This window comes from Callorhinus ursinus, unplaced genomic scaffold, assembly GCF_003265705.2.
Source record: "Callorhinus ursinus isolate GAN/ISIS: 27379988/994484 unplaced genomic scaffold, GSC_fseal_2.0 scaffold4, whole genome shotgun sequence".
NCBI lineage: Eukaryota > Metazoa > Chordata > Mammalia > Carnivora > Otariidae > Callorhinus > Callorhinus ursinus.
This window is the reverse complement of record NW_027397066.1, coordinates 30,854,165-30,873,170: the sequence shown is the minus strand read 5'-3', so window position 1 is coordinate 30,873,170 and position 19,006 is coordinate 30,854,165. Positions and strand designations below refer to the sequence as shown.

General features: G+C 42.3%; 1 protein-coding gene across 5 annotated transcripts in view; it reads right to left on the bottom strand.

The window, feature by feature from the left end:
• The window catches only part of PGCKA1 (PDCD10 and GCKIII kinases associated 1), a 79,648-nt gene that overhangs the window by 23,920 nt on the left and 36,722 nt on the right, over positions 1-19,006 (bottom strand). The window contains exon 1 of one of the 5 annotated variants that reach the window (XM_073891522.1): positions 10,436-10,456. The exons of the other annotated variants lie outside the window; for them this stretch is intronic. The gene's annotated coding sequence lies outside the window, so the exon portion shown is untranslated. Of the gene's footprint in view, positions 1-10,435; positions 10,457-19,006 lie in introns of those variants that run through there. 5 annotated transcript variants of the gene reach the window in all.

Below are 19,006 nucleotides of genomic sequence, written 5' to 3'. Positions count from 1 at the left end.
CAAAAAACCAAAAAAACGAAAACAAAAACAATAAAAAACCGCCCCCAAACAAAAAAGCAAAAAAAAACCCACTCCAAAACCATGATTTGTATCTAGAATCTCTACAGAAAAAAGATCCGAGTTACCTCAGTAAAGCACAATCATCACAGTATACGGTGTAAAATTAACTCATCTATTGATGGATTTTAAAGCTTAGTCCTTGGTACAAATTCTAAGTACTATTTTTAAGTATAAAAACTTTTTTTTTCTTTTGCATCTGTTCTGCTCACAAATATCTCCAGTCCTTCCAAATGCTTTAAGAAGTTTTTCATTAAAAAATGAGATGTACTTTTGTATGTATACATATTCATATAATGTACATATATAAAAATAGATATAATGATACAGACATATAAGTACACAAAATTTGGGAAGAGTGCAAAAAAATGTCAGCAATAATCATAGCAACCTAACCCTGTGTTACGTGTTCATTTTCTCCCCCAGGATTTTAGTTTATATCCATTTACAGACTGATTTTACACAATATATAAATAACTTCACGCCCTGTTTTCACTGAACATTTTGTTTCTAGCCTTTCTCATGACAACACATAAGGTCTATAATGATTGTTTTAAATGGTGCAAATCATTCCGAGAGCGACCATCAGCCAGTTAATTAAACATTCTTCTCCAACACTTAACATTTCTGGAACTTTCCATTTTTGGTAAAGTCACCCTCCTTGCAGTTTCCAAGTTTAAAGTCTACAGTGCTGACTTTAAGCGTGACATAATTATAATGTGTGAGATGATTTTGATTTTCCTTGCCTTTCCTTTTTAAAATTGTCTTCTGATCCGAAGCAAAGATGACCCCATAGCACCCAGCGGTTAGAGGCCAGCCAGGAAACTGTGTCTCCATCAAGAACCAGGAAATGCTGGCTCCACAAGGCATCACTACTATTCAGATTCAGAAGTCCAGGAAAAGAGCAAGAAAAATCAGCCCAGCCATGACCTGTCCCAGGCAGAAATCCTCCTTTCCCCAACAGTTAAAGACGCTGCATATAACACACCCCAGGAGTCTAACTCCTACTAAGTTAATCTCTTCCTTCTCTGCACACAAGCTCTTCCCCAAGGAGGCAGGAAGGGTATGGCTCTCTTAGCTGCAGGGGCCCCAGAATGGCTAACAGCCCTCCTGTAAATCTGTAGGTAGGCGCGCCAATGCCCTTTGGAGATTATGTTTGCTATTTATAAAGTCCTATTCTGTCTCAATTTTCTCACATTTGTGGCATAAGAGATTTGTCTCAGATGTGCAAACCGTCTCACACATGTTCATTTACGAAGGGCAGGTGAAGGGAACAGGGGAGGCTGGAGGGAGACAGAGCCCTGGGGCCACATCACCTCAGCCTAGTGCTGTCAGCTCCTGCGTGAATGGGAGCTCAGGGCAGTGGTGGCCACAACACTCTTCCCTGGGCCCTGGCAGGCAGTGTTTGAAAACAACGGATTTTCAAAACCCAGACTTGGGGCTCAGGATGGATCTGATGCGTGCAAGTCTGTGTCTGTGCGCACGTGCACGCGGAGGTAATGATGCCGACACTTGAGCATCCATTACGTGTTTGATACGATACACTCACTACCTCATTTTCTTCCCAGCAAGTCTACGAAATAGGTACTACGAGCTCCATTTTATGAATAGCAAACTTAACTGACTCACATAAGGTTTCACAACCGGCACATGGTGAGGCAAAGATTTAGAGTTTAAGCTTTCTTCATTGACACCTTGGAGTCTTTCACATGATGGGATGAACGCAACCAGGCCTAGTATTGTGGACGTAGGCAGGGAATATGGGATATAGGAGGCCAATGTACGTGGGCTTCCCATTCATGAAGAGCCTCAGATAGACTCTTGACAAGTATCTCCAAGTACATGCCCCGAACTACTATTGACAGGATTGAAAGAAGACAATATTCATCACACAGCTTTGAACTTCAGTCTCATTTTTCCATAACAGATCATCTGTAGCTCCTTATGAACTAATACTTTATCTTAATAGGAAAATTCTATCACCTCTATGCATGTGTACAATATCGCACATTTGTACATGTTAGCATTTAAAATATTAATTTTTCTAACCCTGTTTTGTCATTATTTTAGTACTCTAACATATTGAGAGCCTCCAAAATAACAAAAAAGTAATCCAGGCTTCTTTCAATGTCTGAGAGACCTTGATCTGATCCTATAGTTCTAGAAAAACCAGGTTGTATGTTCACCATTAAGTATAATGCAAAAGTAAATATTAGGGACAGATTTCTGAGCAGTTATATTAAGGGACATTCTTGGGGGTGGGGGTCACCTCTCACCTCTTGTAGAGACTCCACTATTTGTGATTCCTTAAGTGTCTGTATTTTAAGAAATCTTAAGAGCTGATATCTTATGGATGACACACTTTAAATGGGCGCAGGTAAGCAATCAATCACAGTAGCTATTATTATGGTGCTTCTGGTCCTCCAGCTTCTGGGCCTTTTCTTTCTCGTGTAGGCAGGCAAGCACCCTGCTGCCCAGAATCCATCACTCTCTGCAAAGCTGGCCTGTCACACCATGAGTCCCTGAGACTACATGCTTTAATAGGAGGAACGTGAACATGTCCGTTAAGTCGTCCCTTAAATGTCTTCCATTCTAGAGCGAGATTTGTAAAGGATTTTGACACTCTGGTTAAACTAATTAAGTGTTAGCAGAGACAGAGAGAGAGAGAGAGAGAGAGAGAGAGAGAGAGAGAGAGAGAGAGAATAAATGGCTATGAATAAAGATGAAAGTTAAAATCACAGCATTTGTGGGGTGAGAAGTCCCTGAGAAAATATTAATCTAACCCACATGTATTACAGATTGGGAACTGAGCCCCGAGAAGCTAAGTGGCCACCAGGACTAGTTTTGCTAAACCATGCTTCTGTCCTTGTACAGATCTGGAGCAGGGATTAGGCCACCTTTTGTTGGTAAATAAAATTTTATTGGAATACAGCTACGCTCATTCATTTACGAGATGTCTGGGGCTGCCCTGTGCTACACAGCAGAGAGCTGATATTTGCAACAGACGTCGTTTGACCCACAAAGCCTAACATTTACTAACTGGCCCTTTACAGAAAAAGTGCTGACTCCAGCCCTACAGGGTAAACAAAGTCCATGAGGCGCAACCACAGGATGCCAGCAACGATGTGAGTGAACTTGGAAGTGGATCTTTGGAGGCCTGCCAACAGGCACCTGAGTGAGCTTGGAAACAGATTCTCCAGCTCCAGTCCGGCCCGGAGATGACCACAGCTCTGTCCGACGGCTTGCCAAAACCTCATGACAGACCGTGAGCCAGAAATGCCCCGTTAAGCGGTGCCTGGGTTCCCGACCCACAGAGACTGTGAGATAAAAATGTTTCTTGTTTTAAGGTGCTAGTTTTATGGGCAATCTGTTACACAGCAATAGATAACTAATACAACTGCATCTTTTTGGCTGGGCTCACCTTTTGAAGGTGAGTGAAATTCTATCTCCAAGGTCAAAGTCTCATCATGATCTGCTCTGTGGGGACTTTTGGACCCTCTGTCCCCAACTCCAAATGGAACCACATCAACGTACTGTGCCAACTGCTCACTCCAAGTCTATCCCATACCATGTGGTCAGAATCTGATTAGTGCCTAGTAATTAGAATAATAATAATACATATTTATTGAGTGCTTACTATCTGTCAAGCACTTTATGTACATTATCTCATTTTACCCTTATAATGATCCTAGAAGGTAGTACTATTTTTTTTAAGATTTTATTTGTTTATTTTTGACAGAGAGAGACATAGCGAGAGAGGGAGCACAAGCAGGGGGAGTGGGAGAGGGAGAAGCAGGCTTCCTGCAGAGCAGGGAGCCCGATGCGGGGCTCGATCCCAGGACCCTGGGATCATGACCTGAGCCGAAGGCAGACGCTTAACGACTGAGCCACCCAGGCGCCCCGAGGTAGTACTATTTTAAAGCCCATTTAATAATCAGGGAAAAAGCAAGTTAAAGAGGTTAAGGAACTTGCCTTATACTATCCAGCCAGTAAGTGACGGCACCAGGACTCGAGCTCTGACAGATCCTGAAGCTGCCACACTTTACCGCCTGGGACCCAGAGTCCCGGGACACGTGGCTCCAGTCTTGGCACCACCATGTTTAGCTGTGGACTTAGCAAAGTCGCTCATGGAGAGGAAACCAATTTCCTCACCCATCAAGCAGTGACGATGATGATGATGATGATGATGATGATGCCCCTTTCCTATTTCTCAAGGCTATTGTGAGGAAAACACCTGTCCTAAAATAATGATTTTCAGTTCACGGTAAACCTGGAATCAAAACAAAGTGATTTACTGATCTTTTGACCAAACACCCCTTGGCTGTGGCAGACCTGAGAGATCAGGAAAACAAGCAGAGGTGGACAGAGGTGAGAGGGTATTTAAGGAAAGAGCCTGAGGGAAAGGAAAAGGAACACTGAAGTCCACTTCCTACCCCTTCCCACTTCCTGTTCTCCCCCCATCTTGGCATCATCGCGGCTTCCCACCCCATCTGCAGAAATCCCCTAAACAATGGTGGCTATCCAGGTCAATGAGAAGAAACCCTCAATTATTTAAAAAACGTCTCATACTTTTATACTGTGGGAGTTGGGTTTTTTTTTTTTTTAATTTTATTATTTGTCAGAGAGGAAGAGAACGAGCACACCAGCAGGGGGAGCGGCAGCGGCAGGCTCCCCACTGAGCAGAGACACCCCCCCCCATGCAGGACTCGATCCCAGAACCCCCTAACCGACGGGAGCCACCCAGGCGTCCCGTCCACTGTGGGAGTTTTTACCAAAACTGCATATGAGCTCTTTCTTTCCTGGAAAGCCCTCTTTATATTACCTGACTGACTCCAACTTCTCACTCCATCTCGGCCTCTTCCAGAAAGGAAGGTGTCCTGGATCCCTCCAGGCTGGATTAGATGCTCTGGTTTTTAACTCTCACTGCAGGCTCTGCACCTCTCACAACAAGACTGAGTTTTTCATAGTTGAATCCTCAGTATGTGGAAAAGTGCCTGATATACAACAGGCATTCGATTGATTTTAGGTGAATAAAGGAAGGGATTTTCACCAGCTTCATGGCCGTTTTATGCTAGAATGCAAATTCCAAAAGGTAGAAGGTACTCCATAAATATTTGTTAAATGACTGAGCCTAAAAATCTGGCCTCATCCTATTAGATTCAGGACAGTATGGTCAGATGAAAGAAAGTAGAGTTCAGAGAAGGGCTTCAAGGCTAAGAAGACACCTGACTCTGGTCACGGCCCCTACTGTGGCCACACTAGAACAGATGCCCAGAACCTTCCTGGACATGGATGGGCTCTTGTGACTTCATCCTCTAGGACGAGTATTATCTATGTATGTACGTACTTCTCTATTATCTATTATAAATATCTAGTTGTATCTATCTATCTAGACTGCAGCCAATGACCTTGGATTTAAATTCTATGTTTCTTGGACCAGTGAGATTCAAAAGTTTAAAAAAAAAAAAAGATTATTACTTCTGTATGGACTACTTTATTCATCTTGCTTTCTTCAATGTCACCGAAACAAACAAACAAACATCCAAGCTCTCAACCAACAAAATCCCAAGAGACAACCAACAAAATCCCAAGAGAACTTTGTCAGGGTTTCTTTTCAGCATCATTTCTGATGAATTAGATAAAACAGACATCCCAAGAAAATAAAGAACCTGATGTATTCTTAATAAAACCAGAAAAAAAAACCCTGCCTAATAATCATCAGCAAAATGTGCACTGTAAGTATTTCCCACCATTACTTGGCAATCGCCTAGTTTTCTAAGGGAACCAAGAACTCTGCAGACAGGATCTGTCTCCATTAAGATGACTGTTCAAACCTAAGTCATATTTTTATTGCCCAGTTATTTTTATCCCTTCTACTTCAGCATTCCTAGTCCTATATAAGAAATTTTCTACGAAATATTGGAAGGGTCCCTAGTTGTTTTTTATTTCCTTCCTTCCTCTCCTTTCTACCTACCTTCCATCGTTCATTTTTTTCACTAACAAACATTAGATGTTCATAATAGTAAGGTGAAAAGGATGACAATTCTCAAAATATTGCATATTTCAGTTTGCTCAAAGAAAACATGGCTTGGTCAAAGAAAAACTGCTTATTTATAAGCTAAAATAGGCAGGACAGCCCCACCTTCTATAGCGTGGAATGTAATGCAGAAACCCAGTTTGTGGAAATCGTCCAAAACCAATTAAAGCAGATTTAAATAACGAGAATATAAAAATATGCATGACAATCCACAGATTTCTAGAGTATTTCTAGAGAGTGGTACAGGGTAGATGTAAAACAAAACCAGAAATTGATAAGCTCTTAACCTACTTTTAATTCACTCAACCATGTAAATATGAGACCGGCTTAAATTCTCATTTTTTTCCCCATCCTTAGTGTTTCCTTAGCGTGATACACTAACACGCAATGTATATTAGCTTATCGTCTTTGGGGGTAAAAATCCTACTGCTTCAGCCAGAGACAGCTGGAAACGGATCCTATTATTAATCTTCATTAGCCAAAAAAAGGTATGTGTACACTCAGCAACAAAATGCATGACATTTCAGGAGACACTCATCTGTGCCCTGGTTTGGGGTAGTTGAAAGAATTCCTGACAGTCTTCTCTTTTGTTGGTAGATAGATGCAGAACATTCAATACCAGGAGTCGGCATGCTTGTTAGCGTCTCTTTTTTTTAACAGCAGTATAAAAAGCTGTGTACCTATTTCAATGATGTCCAACAGGGCATCAGTGTTCCAGGGTACGGCATGAATTTTGCTCGCTGGTTCTGGCAGTGGCAAGTTTGCAGACCAGTGATGCCCCACTGGCAGTGGTATGCTGGCAAGTATTTAGCAACTGGTTCCATAGAAAAACATGTTTATCATTAAAAAAAAAAAAGGACGTGTGCAACACAGTTTGTAAATAACAATAAAACAATCCTCTCTATTATAAATTCTATGTAGGCCATTGGCTTTCACAGAATGCTTTAACAGAGTTTTGCCAGACTCTTCTATCAGGAGTTAACCTATGGTTACAACTGACAAGTATAGTTCTAATATGAATGTTAGCTGGTAGAATGATTTAAGTTGACAAGTTAGACAAAAGTGAAACAAGGAACACATGTGTGGGAATGTCACTGGTTTGTTCATGACACGAGCAAATTCTTTTCTGAATCAGATAGTTTTTGAATATTGGACGAAAAATGTCTTCAGGATTTTTTGTGTTTTTCCCATGTCACAGCTACAGACTCAGCAAAGTTCCACATTTCATGAGTTAACATTTTCTTTACCGTATTCTTAAGTGTAGTCAAGCAACAAAACATTACGTTGAGCCCCGATTTAGAGATTTGCTCATCTCCACGTGTAGATGCCCCAGTGGCTGACGTAAGACACAATGTTAAGTCAGCGAACACAGAGCTGGGAAGAGATGGAAACTGTATACCATTTTGCAGGATTTCTACCATGCAGACACAAGAGAAGTCTCAATAAATATCCCCAACAGCACAGAAAACAGTAAAATAATTTGGAAGTGATGAGTTTTGAGTACTTGTTAATTTTGTCTTCAACGTAAGTTAATTATACTTTAATACAATTTAATTTTTAATATCATCTCACAGAACTTCCCAAATTCGACAGCCAGCCCTGGCTGGCCCCAGCACAAGGTTTCAGGGTTCTGAGCCTGAAGGGCAAATGCATTTCTCAGACAATTTTCCCTCAGCCACACACCCCTAACCTCCAATTAACAGTCACCCCAAGACCCAACTTCCCCTGCGATGTGTTAATATTGTCTCCAGAAGGGGATGTCTGGTTTAAGTTCCCAGGAGAATATTAACATTTAGTGAGAGAGAAAATGACTTCAAGAAAGTGATGTGCCTTTGAGACAGTACTCAGTTTCCTCACCTGTGGAATGGGGACAGCACTGTGCCTAGGGCTGTTCTATGGATTAGAGATAATGCACCCAAAGCTCCTGAATGCTGCCTCAGCGACAGCAGATGCGGATTAACTAAGTGTTGATCATTAAGATGAGGGCAGAATCACCGTAAAAGATCCCTTTTCTGGACACACCTGGGTCCGTCAGGCAAGCTGCTTCCTTTCCAACAGAGAAGCAATTTTCAAATGGGATTGAGGGAAAAGGGCTTGAGAACAAGCCCAGTCATGGTCAGATTTCTTGAGTTTGTGGAAGATTGTTACCTGGCTCCCAAGGATCACTACATTCATCTCTTCCCTGGAAATACTGAAAAAAGTGAAGGCAAATTTGTAACCAGAGAGTTTTAGCAAGGACCCAAAGAACCCAAAGCGTAACTTTTTTTTTTTTTAAGATTTTATTTATTTGAGAGAGAGAGAGAAAGAGCCAGAGCCTGAGCAGGAGGGAGGGGCAGAGGGAGAGGGAGAAGCAGACTCCCCGCTGAGCAGGGAGCCCAACACGGGGCTCGATCCCAGGACCCCGGGATCATGACCTGAGCCAAAGGCAGACACTTAACCAACTAAGCCATCCAGGCGCCCCCAAAGAGTAACTTCTGACAGTCCGTATTTTGGGTCAGAATCATGGGCTAGAAATTAGGACGACTCCTTTGTCGCCTGTGAAATCAACACAGACAGTGGTCTGGGAGCAACCTGTTTAGATAAAAGATAAAATCTTTTAAAGCGTTTTTGATACTTCGAAAAATATGGTGCCCTAGAACATTTATCTCCAGCCTCTTTAGATCCTTTCTTTACCTCTTTGGTTTTTTTCCCCTTAAAGCAGACATTTAAAAAGCAAAGTGAAACAGTACAAATAAGGCTTACATTACTTTTTAAATATATGGATTCAGGGTGATGATACCTATCTTACAGGTTGGTTGTATTCAATGAACTAAAGGATTTATTTTATAATTTTTTTAAAAGATTTTTATTTATTTATGTGACAGAGAGAGACACAGAGAGAGAGGGAACACAAGCAGGGGGAGTGGGAGAGGGAGAAGCAGGCTTCCCGCCGAGCAGGGAGCCCGATGTGGGGCTCGATCTCAGGACCCTGGGATCATGACCTGAGCCGAAGTCAGATGCTTAACGACTGAGCCACCCAGGCGCCCCTGAACTAAAGGATTTAGTGCATGGAATGCATGTGGCACATTTAGGCAGTGGGGGAGGGATACACCTACTGGCAGCTGTTGGATGTAAGCGCACTGCACTCTTCCCTCCTTTCAAAATCTACTTAAGGTTAACGGTGGAGGGGGGGCAGGGTTTGGGGGGCGGGCACAGACAAACCCTTCTGAAGAGGCCAGCCTCCTCCTGTCTTCTACATGGTTGGCTAAGCAGGTTGAATTGGCTCCATCTCTTTTCCCCCTCTCTAGAAGACGGTTATTTTCTTCCAAGAATAAAAAGAACAGCCCCACTTGTGATAGTTATTAACCAGATCAAATCTCAAGGAAGTCAGAGATTCTAAAATCTTGCTTGTCCTGTTATTTATCTACATTTATTAAGCTCGATTGTTTATTCTGGATTTCAGGGACACGTAAGAGTGACAAGTCACAGGCAATTTTGGCAAATGCAGAGCGTTTCAAGCACAGAAGGTGTAATAGAGCAACTAGGAGTCAGCATTGCCTTCCGATATAAGATATTTATGGTATCAATAATACGTGATCATATGGTTGGGGAGGAAATAGGAAGGGTACATATGAGTCTCAAAGCTAGAAATATTAAAAAAGAATTAAATTAAAAAGATTACTCTTTATAATAAATATATTTATGTGGCATGTTATTGAAGTTTGATAATGGGTGCTGGGGAAATCAGAGAATTTAGCCTAGAAACATTTTAAGGTATAAGGACTCCAGGTAACATATTAAGTTTAGCATTACTCAAACTCAGAGATTTCCAGATTTCCAGAGCTGTTAAATCATCCCATTTCATAAAAACTCAAGCTAGGTTCCTGGGTAGAAAACATTCTAAATGGAAAAAAAAATTCAAAGTATGATAAACCAAATATATTAGAAGTAAAATCTCAAACCATGAGCACTGAACCAGATTACCTACACTGAATTTTTGAAATTAATACGTGTGTGTGTTTCTATGTACAAACTTAAACTGAAACAAAGTAGGAAGTTCTCTCCTGGTGGAGTTTACATAATGTACACTAAGGCTAAAACTGTGCATGAGAACAGTTCCTTCAACTACGGTATTTTTAAATTTGAATACTCACTGCTGTATGGTTTTATGTGGCTTTGGAAGGAACGCAAAGTACATTTATGGGATCAGTCTTTCTAATTCAATTTCAAACTCTTCCTTCCCCACACGAATGGGCTGCCTTCCTGCATAGGAGAACGCTGCATAAATCAATATGGGCTTCTTCCTCTCTCGGACCAATTGCAAGAAACGGTTTTGTGTTTTTTTCTGAAGCATTTTCTTACCTCACTGGGCTTCTGACCTCATCAGACCTATACTGGGGCTGTGCTGCTGATTCTTCTCCTTTCTTTGTGCCAGAGGTGCCCCAAAAGCTTACATCCCGAGGCTAAAATCCCAGCAGGTCCTTAGGACTTCACACAGTTGTGCAATGGTTAAAAAACCAAACAGAAAATCCAGCCCTGAGCCCTCTCGGCTGGGCTGTGGCTTCAGGTTGGCTGCGGGGCTGACGGCTATTGCTTAACAAAACCAAACACTCAGCGCTGACTGAAGCCAGGTGTGGGGATTACATATTAAAAAGAAGGACCTATATACCTCCCATGAAATCCCTTTAATCGATGCTCTTTGGGGTCAAACATTACAGTGCTTTTCAACTGTTAGCATTCAAGGAGTACCTGGAATAAAGACAAACCAAGCCCTAACTTCTGTCTCCCAGGGATCAATGATCGATGTGATTAAATTTGGTGGAAAAGGACAAACTTAATTAAAAAATTCTGAAGCGAAACCAAATATTACCATTTATACTTAGATATTATGTTTCAGCTTACTGCCTGATGAAGCTTAACATATTTTGGAACCCGAGCTGCGAATTGACCTAAAAAGAAAACCATACAAAATATATATAACATTTCCATTACTCATTGCAATCCTAAATTGCGTGGAATGATTTCAAGTGAGCCAGGCAGTGTTTTAAACGTCATTAGGTTTTTAGTCCACTGAGGCACTTTAGAATTTCAAAGCAAATACAGACATCTCAGGCCCAAATATTTTATAAGATACTGCTGTAGGTTTTAATCGTTAAAAAGTATTTATTCTACACCCACATGTACCTATATGTATCTAGCACTGTGATAGCCACTGTGGAAAAATAAAAAAGTGTATGTATGACCCACTCTTTCCAAGAATTTCATAATGTGATTAAGAAACCAAATCCAACACACATGAAACAATATGACGGTAACTGTACATCAAATACGGTTCCGGATACCAGTGTAATAGTAGGGGTCAGTCCTCAACTCAGCTCGGTCTGCAGCCACTCTCTGGCTAAGAATTTACAGGTCTCTTTTGCTTTGATGTTTATAGTTTACTTCACTGTAAATAGTATGATATAAATGTTTAGTTTATTAAACCCTAGGGGTAGGGGGCACCTGGATGGCTCAGCTGTTTGGGCATCTGCCTTCGGCTCAGGTCATGATCTCCAGGTCCTGGGATCCAGCCCCACATCAGGCTCCTGGCTGGCTCAGCAGGGAGCTTGCTTCTCTCCCCTTGCTTGTGTGCTCTCTCTCTCTCTCCCTCTCTCTCTCAAATGAATAAATAAAATCTTAAAAACAAAAAACAAAAAACCTTAGGGATAGTACAAATTTTACACTCCAGGGGTGATCAACTCGTATCTAATCAGGAAGACTATACCAAATGCAACGCCAGCTATCCACTGATTAAGATGATTAAGATATGAATTCATTGATGGCATAAGTGGGTTTTCATTGATGAAATTCATGGCTTATTAATCAGGAAATTAAATGTGAGAAAGAGACCCTACCTGTGGGGATTGAGGTTTGCAGGTGGCCCTCTGTGAACAGGGAGTAGAAGTCTAATGAAGCTTGCAGTCTACACCCTTGGGTGTGTTCCCTGAAGCCAGATTCCTGGTCCTGTGACACACCAGTAGATCACCTGATTCCTGGTGCCGGATGCTGACTCCAAGAGTAACAGAATACTATGTCTGGAATATAGTCAGGTCGGACTCGAGGACTTTTTCTGCAGTGTGTGGGAGGAGACCCTAAAAAGTTAGAGGACTGGGATTTCAAGTTTACAAAATGGACTGATGGAGTGTTTTGTGCCTGCTCGCTAGTAAATGTGGTTTAAAAATACATGTGTGGGGAATTTGGTCTGAGACTCGCTTTCATTACGTCTTGGCAGGGATGATGTTGGAGTGGCTAATTCTCATCCACCTTCAGCTTTCCTTTGGCTGCTGTTACCTGTATGCGATCTAATTTAGTTTGATTTTTAGACGCCGGGAAGACCTATTTTAAAGTAAAGTGCAATTCTGACCCCTACTAATTGGTTACGTGGCTGACCGTAAATCCTCTGGGTTCAATTTTACTCCCATTAAATGAGAATAACAACACTTACCTCCCAGGATACTATAGGAATTAAAAACAACTGCGTACATACCCCAGTTAGATACTCATAGTTCGCGCACCCCCTCTGTATTACTATCCCATTGCTGTCCCTTTACTGTCCCATTTTCCTGTCCTAGAGGAAATATACAAACGTTTGCAGAACTGAAATGAAAAACCTCTTTTTATTGTCCAATTTTAGTGTCATTGGATGGAACAAATCTTTTGGAATTGTTAATTTGGGACCTACAATTTACTCCATCTTAAATCTGGATGCCTTGAATCATCAGAGAGGCTGGAACCCTCCGGCCTCTCTACCTTCTTTCTAGTACGGGGCATCCCTCTTTACCCTTCTGGAACCAAATTCTGCTCCTTCACACTTCTTGGACTCTCCAAGAGTGACTACTGCTTTGGCCTCTCTCAACATCACCTCAGTCATCTGCCTTAGACACACTCAGGAAGAGGGTACCTAGTTAACCTTCATTTCATAAAAAAGTCCTCCCTCGCTAAGCAGTAGGTGAGAAGCTACAGCAGGACGGTTCTTAGGTGTGGTAGCCGGCCTCCCTGCTGGCCCCCAGTGGTCCTTGCCTCCCGGTTCACCTCCCCGCATGGTCCCCTTCCCACTTTGAACCAGGGCTGGCCTGTCAAGGGAATATGGCAGGAATGGCGGTGGGTGGGTAAGTCAAGGCTAGGTTAGGAATGGCATGACAGCTTCTGGGATACTCTCTTGTGTTGCTCACTCCGAGGGAAGCCAGATGCTCTGCGGTGTGGACAGGAGCAGCAGAGAGGCCCCTTGGCAAGTGTTTGCTCCAGTCTCAGTCAAGTCTCAGTGACTGAAGTCACAGCTGATGACCGACTGCAACCTGATGGGTATCCCGAGCCAGAAAGGCCACCCGGGGCCACTCTCCATTCCTCACCCACAGAGACTGTCAGAGATGATGTTGACTGTCCTTTGAAACCACTACTTTGGGGAGAACTTACTACACTGCAATCGATAACCAATACATTAAGAATGCACTTCCTGTTCTCAAATGGCCTCATGATGGAGATAATCCAATGCAGGTGAAGTATTTTAAAGAAGGAACTCACTTGTTGCTTGACTGGTTACCCTTTTTGCCACTTTCTCTTTTTGAAATGTAAATGGTAATTTAGCTGTGAGGGAAGTGCTATGGGCTAAATATTTGTGTCCCAAGTTCACCGGCTGAAGCCCTAATCCCCACTGCCACGGGTGTCTGGAGGTGGGGCCTCTGGAGGTGATTAGGCTTAGATAAAGTCCTGAGCGTGAAGCGGCCCGAAAGGATTAGCGCCCTTATAAAAGGAAGAGACAAAGAACACTCTCTCGCCCTCTCCTGTCTAGGAAGAAAGGCCACGTGAGCACGGAACGCAGAAGAGGACCCTCCCCAGGAATCTGACCAAGCTGGTAATTTGTTGTAGCAGCCCCAACTAAGACAGGAATGCGTTGTATACGTGCATATAGCACACGAGTATGTAATTTCCTTTTACTTGTGGAGGAAAACAGAGACAGCATATAACCCTCCTTTGGGTCTTAACTATACACAGAACGTTTGGAATGTTTGTGCCCCACCCCCGCAAATTCATCTGTTGAAGCCTAAACCCCGGTGTGATGGTATTTGGAGGTGGGACCTCTGGGAGGTGATTAGGTCATCAAGACAGAACCCTCACGAATAGGATTAGTGCCTTTATAACATAGGTCCCAGAGGGCTCCCTCCCCCCTTCTGCCGGGTGGGGTCACAGGGGAAAAAAGTGGCCATCTGTGAACGCGGAAGTAGGCCTGCACCAGACGTCAAATCTCCCGGGCTTGGATCTTAGCCTTCTCAGCCTCCAGAACTGTAAGAAATAAATGTGTGTTCTTCATGAGCCGCCCAATGTATGGTATTCTCTTATAGCAGCCCAGAAAGACCAAGGCAGTCTTATATGAAGACTGACTGGTAAATTCCAATAACTCTGCAAGGAGTGGGCTGTTCTTTGTGCATGTTAGGTGCACAAGGGTAAAGGTGTGCCAGGGAAGTCACTGATAGCGATTGTTTTATTATACAAATAATACACAGTCACTGCAAAAGAATTAGAAAATCCAGATGAAGCAGAAGTGTAATAATACCAAAGATAGTCGTCGTTAACTGTAGTCACCTCCAGCCTTTTTATCTACTTAGAATTATATCATGAATATTTTCCATATCAGAGCATATACACATTTTATAATTTTTAATAGCCAGATTATAATCCTTAGAATTAGAAACTCTGGACAATTTTTTACATTAGCCTATTAAAAGTCATTGCCAAATTATCATCTTGTAAGCAAATAAGTACCCATTTCCCACAACAAACACCAGCTATCATGGTTCCTTAAAATCTGCTATTAACTTCTAGAAAGCCAAAATGTAATGATCTGTTAGATATGTCAACAAATATTTGCTAAGAATGTGAGGAAAGGATTTTAAATATATCTTGTGAACTGCTCATTCCACTACAATGTGTCATGAGAGTATTCATGTGTGTCTGGCCAGTGGGGCCAAAGCAGGATTGAGCCATGTGAGCTCCTGGTATGATTTAGGCCAGTGGGTGTCCAGATGGGGTACTTGTACCTCTGGAAGTTACTAAGGTGAAACATTGGAAATTGGGAGAAAAAAATCACAACTCCTATTGATATTTGTTTATCTCATCTTTAAAAAAAAATCTACTCAGTGTATAACATTGTTTAAAAATATTAGTATAGTATATGTGTATCATACAAACATGCACATGTGCCAAAATTTTTACTGATAGGCTGCACAATCCAAAGATTGGAAAACACTGATTAGGTCATTGCTTCCCAAACTGGAATGTGTTCAAGAATCTCTCGGGCATCTTGTTAATATGTAAGCTCTGATTCTAAAGGCTTAGGGTTGGCCTCAAATTCTCTTTTCAACAAGCTCTCAAGTGATACAAATGCTAGGAGTCCACAGACCCCTCGGAAGAGCAAGGATTTCGATCACTCTTCCTCTGGCTTCCATGGTACTATGTGCTCACTTAATCAGAGATCCTGTCACAAGGACCCAGAGTCCATACTCAAAAACTTTCTTTAAACGAACAAGTAAAGGATGAATACAAATGACAGGACTGGATTCCAGCCACTGGTTTATGTGTTCTCAGGCCTCAAATTCTGTTATGGACTGAATGTTTGTGTCCCCTCTAAATTCACATGTTGAAGCCCTAAACGCCCCAGTTTGGCTCTTTTTGGAGAAGGAGCATCTAAGGAAGTAATTAAGTTTAACTGAGGTCATAAGGGTAGGCTGGGGTCTGACAGGATTAGTGCCCTTATAAGAAGAGACACCAGAGAGCTCTTGCTCTCTCTGTCTCTGTCTCCTTGCACAAGCCTGAAGGCCACATGAGGACAGAGCAGTAAGATGGCCGCCTACAAGCCAGGAATAAGGCTTTTGCCAGAAACTGAACTTGGCCGGGACCCATTTCCTTGGACTTTCTAGGCTTCAAAACTGAGAACACAAATTTCTATTTTTTTTTTTTTTTTTAAAGATTTGGTTTATCTGTCAGACAGAGACAGAGAGAGAGAGAGAATGAGAGCACAAGCAGGGGGAGCGGCAGGCAGAGGGAGAAGCAGGCTCCCCACAAGCAGGGAGCCCAATGCGGGACTCGGCCCCAGGACCCCGGATCACGCCCTGAGCCGAAGGCAGACACTCAAATGACTGAGCCACCCAGCTGTCCCCAAATTTCTATTTTTTAAGCCACCCAGTCTCTGATCTTTTGTTATGGAGGCCAAGCTGACTAATATAACCTCTGTGCACTCCCTCAGCAACTGGGAGCAGATAGGTAGAGCAAACTTTGGAATTAGACTTTTCAAATCAGGTGCTGGCTTATGATGGACATAAGGAGCTTATTTAACCTCTCAGAGTCTTTGTGATCTTATGTAAAACATAATGAGATCCATTTCAAAGAATTGTATGAGAAATCAGTGATTTTTCTGGGGAGGAAGGTTACTGCCTTCCTCCCCAGAGGGAGGGACATCTGGGAATGGTTAGAGGATTAGTGTCTTAGTGTCTCAATGACAGGACACTAATGGCATTTAATGCTTACGTGTAACCATATTGTAATGCTTGGGCTTATCCAACACAACAGAGAATTCCCTTGTTCAAAATGCCGGTTGTACCCCACTGAGGAAACAAAAAATTATAAAAGTGACTCTCTGGCAGGTAAGAGATGCCAGTATTCACTTTCTTGACACTATCTGTAGTTAAAGGAATAGTTTCTCTCACCTGTAAAAATTCCCAAGCCATTTTATAAATGAAACAGTCTCACACTGTGATCATTCATGTCATGATAAATCTCAGTAGAGTGGCAGGGGAAAGAGAGAGGGTTATAAACTCTACAGTACCTGCTACAGTGCTATGGACCAAACAGATACGCAAGAAAGTATTTGTTGATAAAGCCGAGAATGATTGTTCAACCAATATGTTAAGAAGTGAGAGAGAACAAAAATTTATGGTCAGAGGTAAATTAGGTTTTTTTCTGATAAACAATTTAAAAATTGTTTTATTTGGAGTCCTGTAATTCATCACTAATTAGAGTGGATAATTACATGTTCTTGGACCTCCGTGTGATTAATACATTGGTAAATACTATCTTTATTTATTTATTTTAAAGATTTATTTATTTGAGAAAGAGATGGAGAGGGAGAGAGAGAATCCTAAGCAGACACCTTGCTGAGCGTGGAGCCAGACACAGGGTTTGATCTCACGACCCCGAGATCATGATCTGAGCTAAAACCAAGAGTCAGAAGCCCAAATGACTGAGCCACCCAGGCGCCCCTATGATCTTTGTGTATTGGTAGAACATCAGGTAAAGACAGTGGATTAAACATACTCATCAGTTTTGGCCTACTCCTGAATCTTATTAAAACTAAAATAATTTGGGGTGCCTGGGTGGCTTAGTCAGTTAAGCGTCTGCCTTCGGCTCAGGTCATGATCCCAGGGTGCTGGGATCGAGTCCTATGTCGGGCTCCCTGCTCAGCGGGGAGCCTGCTTCTCCCTCTCCTCCTGCCCCTCCTCCTGCTTGTACTGTCTCTGTCAAATAAATAAATAAAATCTTTAAAAAAAAACCCCTATCTCTTTTTAATAATACATTCAGGAGAGGTGACAAGAGTAGCGTTTTGCAAGCTAGAAAGCAGGTGGATAGTGACCACTCAGTGGACCTGAGAAAGCTGGACCAGAAACTGGAAGTGGGCTGGATGTGCCCCACCCAATTTATACTGCAGTCCTCAAAAGGCTCAGCGACTGTTGGTGGCAGGTGCCTCAGGCAGAGAGGGAGGCTGAGGCCTGAACAGTAGTAGTGGTTGAATTATGTTTGAGAAGCAGTCGACACCCCCTGCCTTCCCCAACTGTCCCCTGGGTGACAACACCTACTCTATGTCAGCAGGAGCCTGGAAGTTTATCCTGTGGTAGGGGCAAAACCAGGTCTCTGAATTGGGGGGTGTACCAGAAAATATTCAGGGTGGGATACTACGTAAAGAAAGGATTCTTCTATTCTACTTCGCACCCTCATCTCCCAAACACTGACAGACAGGTTTTTACCCTCCAGGCAAGGACTTGGAGGAGTTTTCTTAGAGGATGTGACTAATCCATGGGGAAAGCCCTAAAGATCCTGGCACTAGAAGTTTCCCAACAACTGGCTCAGCCAGATTATTACAAGTCACCATCAATGAGCCCTCCCTCCCCCGCCTCATCCCCTTCACGTTTAGAACTTCGGTTTTTAGTTTTCTGCTTACATATGAGCAGGACAGCAATGATTATCAAACAGCTGGGAAAAACCAGAAACAATCTAGAGGGATCAGGAACTATGGAGGAAAAAGAAAATTTCAAAAATTATTATTAAAAATCTCATGTAGGGGCGCCTGGGTGGCTCAGTCGGTTGAGTGTCCGACTCCTGCTTTCAGCTCAGGTCATGATTTCAGGGTCCTGGGACCGAGTCCTGTGTGGGGCTCTGCACTCAGTGGGGAGTGGGGAGTCTGCTTGAGGATTCTCTCTCTCCCTCTCTACCCTTTCTTCCGCTTGCACCTTTCTCTAAAATCAATCAATCTTGGGGAAAAAAATTTCATGGATATAAGAGAATACATTGTATCGTGAAGCAAGAAAATGATGCTGTAAAAAAAGGGTACTCAAAAAACAAAACAAAAAAACCTCTTAGAAATTAAAAACCCAAACACATAAATACAAACCTCAGTTGAATTGATACAACACCTGATATATAACTGACAGAATCATGGAACATCCTGAGAGAATATTTAGACAACTAGTAAATATTTTAGTATTGAATGAATAGTTAAGTACATAAAAAACACACACTCAAGAGAAACAAACATACAAAAATAAACAAGTAAAAAGAAAATTATTAACTCTTGGGATAAGTTGTACAAGAAAAAAATATAGTTTAGTATATGCCCCATTTCTGAAT